The sequence below is a fragment of the Pteropus medius genome, unplaced genomic scaffold (genome assembly GCF_902729225.1).
Source record: "Pteropus medius unplaced genomic scaffold, Ma_sr-lr_union100, whole genome shotgun sequence".
NCBI classification, from domain to species: Eukaryota; Metazoa; Chordata; class Mammalia; order Chiroptera; family Pteropodidae; genus Pteropus; species Pteropus medius.
Genome location: NW_024340849.1, coordinates 45,919,586 through 45,928,460, shown reverse-complemented (window position 1 = coordinate 45,928,460; position 8,875 = coordinate 45,919,586). Strand labels below are relative to the sequence as shown.

At 38.6% G+C, this 8,875-nt stretch overlaps 1 pseudogene; it reads left to right on the top strand.

The window, feature by feature from the left end:
* The first annotated feature begins 3,138 nt into the window (after positions 1-3,138).
* On the top strand, positions 3,139-3,890 carry LOC120583291 (40S ribosomal protein S6-like; annotated as a pseudogene).
* Positions 3,891-8,875: the final 4,985 nt, after the last annotated feature.

The window sequence follows — 8,875 nt, the reverse complement described above, 5'->3', positions numbered from 1 at the left end:
TTATTCTTCGATGATTTGAACATTTGACTCTCAATTATATCATCATTCTTGGAGACTTCAGAATTTAATAAACGGTTCATTTAATATCCTAGTCTCTCAGTTCCTTAGTCCTTTAGAGCCAATAATCTCTTATTACATCTCACCTTAGCTACCCATTCACAAAGCCATACCCCAGACCTTGCTATCTCCAAGCACATTTCGACATCTCAGTTTCAAACACCTCCTTTCTAATCATCACCTCCTATTCTTCAGAATATCTAGTAAGCCCACTTGAAGAGTTCCCTGAATTTAATGAGACCTCAAATCACCTATAACTTCCTTTATGTCCTTACTTTTCTCTCAGACTTATGATTTAGTACTAGAATCATTCCCCAGAAACACATAGAAACACTCTTTACCTCCCATCTCCTCATTGTACTCCAACCCTGGCTAAACCCAAAATATCCTCTAAATCTATGCCTGCTGCAGAGCAATTCAGTGTGGCAGAAAAGAATCACCCAACCACATGGACTGGATTCACTGTAGACAAAATTATAGCAACCCCTCCCCTGCAAAATCCCTGTCCTGGTTGAGCTATCATTCTAATGAAAGAGAAAAGACATTAATCATGACAAATAATTAAAATATATAGTAAGTTAGAGGATGAGAAATTGTAAGGAGAAAAAATAAAGCAGGAAAGGAAGTTGTGAAGTGAGAGAGGGATGTGAAATGAGGTAGCCAGGGAAAACCTACTGAGAAGATGGCTTTTTTTGTGTGAAAACAAGAAGTGATTAAAGGGGGAAATTAGTGTATGTTTCAGGGAAGAACATCTCAAGCTGAAGGAACATGGCAAACACTAAAGCCTTGTGACGGGCATCTGAGACACAGCAAAGAGGCCTGTGTAGCCTAAGCAGAGTGAATGAAAGGGATAGTAGGAAAAGATGTCAGAGAAGTAACAGGGCTGCATTTGTTATCTACTGCTGCATAACAAACTACCACCGAGAAGCTCAGATAACATCCATTTATTAGCTCACAGTTTCCTTGAGTCTGGGCGCAGTTTAGCTGGATCTCTGCTCAGGCCCCACAAGGCTGCAGTCAAGGTGTCGGCTGGGCTGTGTTCTCATCTGAAGGCTCAATTAGAAAGGGATTCATTTTCAAGCTGACCTGGGTTGTTGGCAGAATCCATTCTCTTGCAGCTGTAACACTGAGAGCTTCAGGGTTTTTTTGAATGAATATTAATGAAGCCTGTCCTCAACTTTTAGAGGCTTCATAGAATTCCCTGCCACATGGCCCACTCCAAAGGCAGTTCACATGGCAGCTTGTTTTTTCAAAGCCAGCAGAAGAGGAGAGAGAATCTGTCAGCAAGAGGGAATATTATACAATGTAATGTAATTACAGGAGTAACACTCAACACCTTTGTTGTATTTTATTGGCTAGAAGCCAGTCACAGCTCCCATCCATGCTCAAAGGGAGGGGATCACACAAAGACATGGACACCAGGAGGAAAGATCATGGGGACACCTTCAAGTCTGTCTGCCACAAGGACTCAGATCACACAGGAATATATGGGCCTTTGTAAGGACTTTGACTTTTTCTCCAAGTGAGACTAGGAGCCATTAGAAGGGATGACATGATATGTTTTGTGTTTTAACAGGATGGATTGAGAATGGACTTCAAAAGGCCAAGGGCAGAAGTAGGGAGATCAGTTAAGAGGCTATTCCAATAATCCAGGTGAAAGTTGATAGTAGTAAATTGGGGGTTGTGGCAATGGGCAAGAAAAATTTATATTCTGGATACATTCTGAAGATAGAGCCAACATGTTTGGCTAATAGGTAAGATGTAGAATGTGAAAAAAGAGAGAAGTCAAGGGTTATCCCAAGGTTTTTGACTTGAACACCTAGGAAAATGGAGTTGCCATTAATTATGATGGATAAGATTGAGGGAAAGCAAGTTCGAAGTAGAATATCAGGAGCTCTATTTTTTATATGTTTGAGCTGCCAGGCACTCAATGGCAGGTCAATTACACCGGTCACATTCAATGCTGAAAGGAGAAGTCATTTGTCTTTATTAGAACTGATGTCTACCCCAAATTTGGATCTGCGCTTCATACCTGCAGCACATATGCAAGCACCACCAAGTGCTTACAGAGTGATTAATTTATAGGCACAGGATCCCGAAAACATTATCTTGTACCAAAGGAAGTATGACAATGAGCACACGACCGTGGAATATAGTAGGTTTTTCCATATATCTCATTATCTAGAAACAGTAAGAATGTTGAAGTGACTTATTTAAGGTTTCAAAAAGATATGAGCTTGAGAATGCTGTCTTTCAGGATGGGGTATAAGTGTTGAACTACTGACCGATATAGAAAGCTGTGTCTCTGATAACTAGATTTCATGGGTCCAGGAACTAAGGGGTAAAAGTAGGATCAACCCTTTCAGCATTGCTCTCAGTATCCATTCATAAAGCAACTCTAAGCTCTAATAGATTGAAAATTCAGGTTCCCAGTAGAATATTGCTTCAACCTGGACAATTTGATCTCTTCAAGACCGGAGACTAACCGGAGGCAAGGAGGGGAGTTCTTATACTGGCAGGGAAGTCAGTTTTGATTGTCATGAAGAGGTGTCATTTCTGCTACAGTGTGACAGGGAGGAGCCTATCTGGGGTTTAGAGAATTCATTGGGGCATCTTGTAAGTGCTCCAGAGAGGGTGAGTCTGTGATCTAGTGGACCCAATGTAGATATGAGTAGATTTGACAGCTGCAAGAGATTGACCAGAAGATATGCATGGTACTCACATCATACTTCATTGCCTGCTTCTGATTTCAGTTGGAGTGTGGTGGACAGTTCTCATGAATGGTGCAGAGTCTGGCCTCAAGCACCTTCTGCATCCCTGTTTCTCTACTTTAGAACTTCCCCTAAAGTTGGACTAACTCACTCTGTTGAGGACATTATAGCTGGAAAGCTCAAGAGATTTAATGCTTTTAGGAGCAGGCCTGATGCAGTAAGAGATGGGCCCTAATGGACAACACCCAGTTTCTCATATTTTTTTCCCAGCTTTATTTTATATCTCAATTATTTTGAGATGCAAATGATATATACAACATTGCATTTGTGCTCTTTCCATGGCACTTTGGAAGCAGTCGGCTGCTTCAGGATGAAGCTGAACATCTCTTTCCCAGCCACTAGCTGTCAGAGGCGCCTTGATGATGAATGAAAACTTCTTACTTTTTTGAGAAGCTGCTGCTGACACTCTGGGTGAAGAATGGAAGGGTTATGTGGTTCGAATCAGTGGTGGAAATGACAAACAAGGTTTCCCCATGAAGCAGGGTGTCTTGACTCATGGCCGTGTCTGCCTGCTACTGAGTAAGGGGCATACCTGTTATAGACTAAAGAGGGCTGGAGAAAGAAAGCACGAATCTGTTCGGGTTGCATTGTGGATGCAAATCTAAGTGTTCTCAACTTGGACATTGTAAAAAAAGGGGAGAAAAATATTTCTGGTCTCACTGATACTACTGTGCCTCATCTCCTGGAGCCCAAAAGAGCTAGCGGAATCTGCAAACTTTCAATCTCTCTAAAGAAGATGATGTCTGCCAATATGTTGTGAGAAAGTCCCTATACAAAGAAGGTAAGAAACCTAGGACCAAAGCACTAAGATTCAGCATCTTGTAACTCCACGCATCCTGCAATGTAAACATCAGCATATTGTTCTGAATAAACATCGTACTAAGAAAAATAAGGAAGAGGGTGCAGAACATACTAAACTTTTGGCCAAGAGAATGAAGGAGGCCAAAGAGAAATGCCAGGAACAGATTGCCAAGAGACACAGACTTTCTTCTCTGAGAGCTTCTACCTCTGAGTCTGAGTCAAGTCAAAAATGAGATTCTGTAAGAGTAACAAATAAATAAGATCAGACAAAAACAAAAACAAAACAACAACAACAAAAACACTGCATTTGTTAGGTGTATGACATAACAATTTGAAAAATGTATTTATTGCAAAACGATTACCACAATAAGTTAACATACATCACCACACATAGTTATACATTTTTTCTCTTCTGATGAAAACTTTTAAGATCCACTCCCTTAGCAACTTTCAAATATACAATATGATATTGTTAATTAAACATATCATGCTGTAAATTATCTCTTCAGGACTTATTTATCTTATAATTGAATTTTGTACCTTTTGACTACCTTCACCCATTTCCTCCTCCCCTACCACCTATCTTTGGCAACCACCAACCTGTTTCTATGAGTTCACTTTTTTTTTTAGATTCTACATGTAAGTGAGATCATACTATATTTGTCTTTCTCTGTCTGACATTTTATTTAGCATAATGCCCTTGAGATCTATCTATGTTGTTGCAAATGGCAGAATTTTCTTCTTTTTTTATGACTAATTCCATTGTGTGTGTGTGTGTGTGTGTGTCTGTGTGTGGTGTATCTCACATCTTTGTTATCCATTCATCCATTGGTGGACACTGAGGTTGTTTCTATGTCTTGGCTATTGTAAATAATGCTGCAATGAACATGGAGGGGGGGTGCGAATATCTCTTTGAGATACTGATTTCATTTCCTTCTGATATATATCCAGAAGTGAATTCCTGGTTCATATGATAGTTTTATTTTTAATTCTTTGAGGGACTACCATGCTGTTTTCTTTACTGGCTGTACCAATTTACATTCCCATAAAGAGTACATAAGGGTTCTCTTTTCTCTACATTCTCAAATGCTTGTTTTTGGTGGTAGCTATTCTAACAGGTGCAAGGTTATATCTCATTAATGATTAGTGATGTTGAACATCTTTTCACGTACCTGTTGGTCATTTGTGTGTCTCCTTTGGAAAAGTGTTTATGCAATTCCTCTGCCCATTTCAAAATTATTTTTTTTTGCTATTGAGTTGTATGAGTTCTTTACACATTTTGAATATTAACCATTTATGACATATGTGATTTTCAAATATTTTCTCCCATTTAGTAGGTTGCCTTTTTATTTTGTTGATGGTTTCCTTTGATGTGCAGGGCTTTTTAGTTTGATGTAATCCCACTTGTTTATTTTTGCTTTTGTTATTTTTGTTTTTGGTGTCAAATCCAAAAAAAATATTGCCAAGAGTGAGTGATGTCCTAATTACCTCCTATGTTTTCTTCAAGGAGTTTTTTGGTTTCAGATCTTGTGCTCAAGTCTTTAACACATTTTTAGTTCATTTTTGTGTATGGTATAAGATGGTCTAATTTCATTCTTCTACGTGTGGATATCCAGTTTTCCCAAAACTATCTATTGAAGAGACTATTCTTTCCCCATTGTATAATCTTGGCATTTATGTCCTAAATTAATTGACTGATCTCCCATTTTTGTACAGTAAGACTGAGCCTCAGGTGCCTAGATCAGTAACCAATTCAATAACACACGCTATAGTAACTTTTAGTTCTCCCTCCTCTCTCCCATGTTTCCTCCCTCACTTCTGCTTCTGAGAGTTATCTCCAAAGTAAACTACTATGTCCAAATCCAGGCTAAGATGCAATCCCTTTCCCTTTCTCCCTTTCGGCCAGCAGTGTGTGCCATCCAGATGATCCCTGTGGTAAGGAGCCTGTGCTATATGGGTCTGCACTAAATGAGGGAGGCCTGCAGCCTCTGGATCTTTGAGGACAAGTCAGCTGAGTACCCCAAAGACAAATCTAGGGCCTCTGTGGATGACAGAACACAGGGCTCTGGCCTTCCCTAAGTTCCAACCACCTCCTTGTTTCTCAGAAAATAACAATGATGACCCTTTTCTCAGGTAGTCACTGCAAATTTAGCTGCTTGTTTTAAGTACACAGTTAGGAAAAATTCTGTGTTGATTAGAAAGAGTTTAGAATTTTTCCCCCCTGACTAGAAATGAAATTGTACCCCCAACCTCCCTATTCCTACCCCAAATAGACTATTTTTCAGAATCTCTATCTTTAAATCATTTTAACTTGAATTTGATGTAAATAAGGCACTGCATATTCATGCATTGGTTTATTGCTTTTATGACAAACTTCTTGTTTCATTTATATGATTTCCACTCAGAATGGGCAGCTCCTAAAAGACAGGAAATAAGATGGTGTAAATCTTTGAAATGCAGTTAGGTGCTTACCATATATATGTTGGTGAAAGTATTTCTTCCCACATGTTAGGATAAATGTTCCTTCTTCTGTTCATTCGGTTATAACTATAGTTAGATATAGTCATCAGGCATGGAAAAGAAATATTTTAAAACTATATACATCTTTTCTTATCTAAGTCAGTTCAAAACTGTCATGTGACAAATGTCCTAAAGTATTAACAGACCTAATTTTCCAGAGGTCAAAATGTGGCAGAAAGAAGAATGAGATGGAGGACATTTGGTTACTAGCCTCCCAGGCTTGAGCAGGAAAATGGATCACATCATATACAGCGATGACACAGAGGTGCCTATTTTCCCACACTTCATCCTAACTCGAATGTTATAAAAAATGCTAACTTTTATTAGATCTCTAATGGATTGTTAGTAGTTCAAGCAAAGGAGTGTCCCTTCTCATGATCTTTCTTTCAGAGTACATTTCTTTTCTTTCTAATTGTGTTCCCTCGTAAGAATGAAAGCAGTGGCTCATAGAACAGTGTATCTCCTAACCAAATGAAATCAATAAAGAATCAGAAGATTTCCCTCGGGCATTCCAATAGCCTCTCCAACTAAAACAACCCCTTCTGATAACTGACAATGGTTGTACAAATGACCAGCCGAATCCTCTATTCTAGCTCTGAGCTTTGAGATGTCACCTGGGTTACTGGATGTGAGAAGTGAGAACAACACTGGACATCATATCCAGACAGTCCTTTGGTCCACTTATAAGCCTCTATTCTCTCAACTAAGAATACTCTACAGCTATCAGAAATGTGTTTTCCTTATTATGCAAAACCCTGGTTGGGGTAATTTAAAAAGTAAAGTAATTAAATTATCATTTAATTATTAAAAGTACTGTTTCTGTTTCTGCTTTTGGTTCTGTTTCTGGTTCTGGTTCCAATACCTCCAGCACTCCTGATTGAAACATCAGGAATTTAAAGTTGCTTATAAATGTTTTTAGTGGCTCTTATGTATTTTGAGGTTTGATTACTTGGTGAGGAACATTAAATACTCACTATACGATTATGATTAAAACATTTTTAAAAACAATACTCTGCTATATTACTCCTATTTCAATCCTGTTTTACTAAGCTTCAACAATCACATTCGTTGGGCCTCTGAGAATTGAAAACTGGGCCATGAGCCAAGTCTGGTGCACAGTCTGCTTTTGTCTGGCATGTGACCTAAGAAAATTTTTACATTTTTAAATAGTCAAAAAAAATCCGAAGAATAATATTTTGTGGTACATGAAAATGATATAAAATTCAATTTTCAGCATCCACAAATAAAGTTTTATTGAAACATAGCCATGCTCATCCATTTATATATTGCTTATAGCTGCTTTCACACTGAAAAGACAGAGTTAGGTAACGGTAGCAGAGACTGTATGACCCATAAAATCTGAAATATTTTATTACCTGAACCTTTCCAAAAGAAGTTGGACAACTTCTGCTCTGTTCTGTTAACTTTTTTCATGTAGATAACCCCGCCCACTTCCCCTATTTGCTAGCTCCTAGCATTAGTTACCTTTGAGCCTGACCTTAACTTAATGCCCTGTGAATGTTTTGTTCAAATCAAAAGACCACATTGAGTTTTCCTTTCTTTAACACACACGCACACACACACACACGCATACATACACACGCCATCCCAAAACAGATGTACTGCAATATGGAACTTATAGCAGCCAACCCTTAAAGACAGCCCCAGTGATCCTCGTATTCACATCCCTGTGTGGCCCTCTTTCACATTATACTAGGGTGGGTGCTTGTGATCAGAAAAATATGGTGGAGGTGATTGAATGCCATTTCTGAGATTATATTATAAAAGACACTATTGTTTCATTTTGATCTCTTTCTTGCCCTCTCACTCTCAAATCACTTGTTTTGGGAAAATCATGTTGTGAACAACTCTGGAAAAGCCCATGTGGAGAGGAAGCCTCCTGCCATTGCCACATGAATGAGCTTGGAAGTAGATCCACCAGCCCTAGTCAAGAATTCAGAAACAGTAGCCCCAGCCAACAGCTTGATTGCAACCTCATGAGAGACCCTGAGCCAGACCACCCATCTAAGTCATTCCTAGCTCCCTGAATCTCAGAAAGTATATGAGAAAATAAATGTTTGTTGTTTTAAGTGGCTAACTTTGGAGTAATTTGTAGATAACCAGTACGGAACTCAGAAAGCCTCATATTGTTCACCATGACACTATTTTTTTCCCCACTCTGCTATCCAATCTATTTCTGGTCTTTTTGAAATGTGATTTTCTTTCTCTTTTATGGCCTTGCCTCTTCAATGGAACTTGATTTTTGAAAAAAAAAATCTTGATTTTGAACTTTTGCTTCTCTCCTCAAACTAGAATCCAGCCTCTCTCCTTGGCTACTGCCCTGCCAGGGACTTTGTAGTTCAGCGCAGACTCCTTGGTTCCTTTCAATCCCAGAATAGAAATCATTTCTAGGTTTTATGTCAAGGTCTCTCAACCAATATTTTAAATGGGAAAATAAGGAGACAAAATCCCCAGTGAAAAATACTTGCTCTGTCTTTTTAAAATATTCTTGCTAAGATCATCTTAATTTTTGCCTCTCCTTTAAAGAAAATAAGGGATATAAAAGAATTCAGAAGCAGGGAGCAATTTTAGAGATGACATAATCTGACTACCTGATTTATACATGAGAAAATGAGGCTCCTGAGGTTATGTTATGTTCCCAAGGTCACTCAGCTACTTACTGGGTCTTTTAATGCCATGAAAGACTATTTAAATGTAATAGGTCT